The sequence below is a fragment of the Heterocephalus glaber genome, unplaced genomic scaffold (assembly GCF_053883595.1).
Source record: "Heterocephalus glaber isolate CG9 unplaced genomic scaffold, H.glaber_assembly_v1.0 deba00001579, whole genome shotgun sequence".
Taxonomy (NCBI): Eukaryota; Metazoa; Chordata; class Mammalia; order Rodentia; family Bathyergidae; genus Heterocephalus; species Heterocephalus glaber.
This window is the reverse complement of record NW_028258360.1, coordinates 439,344-440,690: the sequence shown is the minus strand read 5'-3', so window position 1 is coordinate 440,690 and position 1,347 is coordinate 439,344. Positions and strand designations below refer to the sequence as shown.

At 43.9% G+C, this 1,347-nt stretch overlaps 1 pseudogene; it reads right to left on the bottom strand.

The window, feature by feature from the left end:
- Window positions 1-550: 550 nt before the first annotated feature.
- Window positions 551-650, bottom strand: LOC147823452 (U6 spliceosomal RNA; annotated as a pseudogene).
- Between the last annotated feature and the right edge of the window lie 697 nt (window positions 651-1,347).

The window sequence follows — 1,347 nt, the reverse complement described above, 5'->3', positions numbered from 1 at the left end:
GGTTCTTATTTTTTTCCCATTCCCCTCCCCTCCCTTCAACCCCTCCCTTCAACCTCTCCCTTCAACCCCTCCACTCCTCTCTATATACATAAGCTTCGTTTGCGTTTTTCCTTTTCACTTTTTTCCTTTCTCCTCTTTCCTCTAGCCTCTGCCTAGTTCCCCTTCCTCTTTGAAGATTTTCTTCCTATTTCACAATATTATACAGTTTGTTTCTCATTTACACTTTCAGTTTCTAACACCAGAGAAACAATGTGGCATTTATACGTGTCCTGTTTATTTTGCTTGAGTGCCTCAGTGTGCATCCATTTAGCTATGTCTCTAGTTTGTCTTTCCTTTATGGCTGAGTAGTACTCCATTCTGTAACAAAACAAAACTCTTAACTTCTCTTTTTTGGTACCGGGGATCGAACTCGGGTCCTTGCGCTTGGGAGGCAGGCAGAGGAACCACTGAGCTAAATCACTGGCCAAAACTGTATCTTCTTTATCCAGTCAGCAGTTGATGGGCATTTGGGCTATTTCCAAGATTTAGCTATCACAAACTGTGCCGTTATAAAAAAAAAATGGACTTCACAAATGTGTGCATCATCCTTGCGCAGGAGCCATGCTAATCTATTGTTCCAATTTTAGTGTATGTGCTGCCAAAGCGAGCACTACGTTATAATCTTTAAGTCATAGAGTGGCAGGAAAGGAGTAAGCATCACCCAAAGAAAAACAGCTTTCTATTCTGGGGAGGGAATGTTTCCATCTCTATGCAGAACAGTTGTATCATGTTAGGTTTAATCATGAACTTGCTGTTGTATTTGGAGATGAAGTACGGCTTAAGATGTGCCTGGTTGTCAAGTTGACAAGGGTGGATAGCAATCATTAATAAGGATGTGTCTGGGGCCAGGGATTTAGCTCAGTGGTGCCACAACCTGCCTCTAGAGCACAAGATCCTGAGTTTGATCCCTGGTACTGCAAAAAAAAAAAAAAAAAAGATGCATCAATTTGACAAAATTAAGAAAGATCAGTAAAGCGCACTTCCGCACTTCTGGGTGTGTCTGTGGACATGGCTGGAATGCAGGTCAGCAAACTGAGGAGGCAAGTCCTACTTGTTATGGGCACCTCCATCCAAGAGGCTTGTATCCTGGATAGAATAAAAAAGGAAAAGATGGAAATCTGCCTTTTTGGAGAGCTCGACTCCTTCAGCCTGTCCAGAGGCTGTTGCCCTGGACACTGGTCCAGCTTCTTCAGCCTTCCAACGCATACTCACACCTTTAACTCTAGGGAGCTTCTAATGTGGACTGGAGCTACACCCTTGATCCCTCACTCTGCAGCTCTCATCTTGGCCTGAGCTGCTACTGGACCC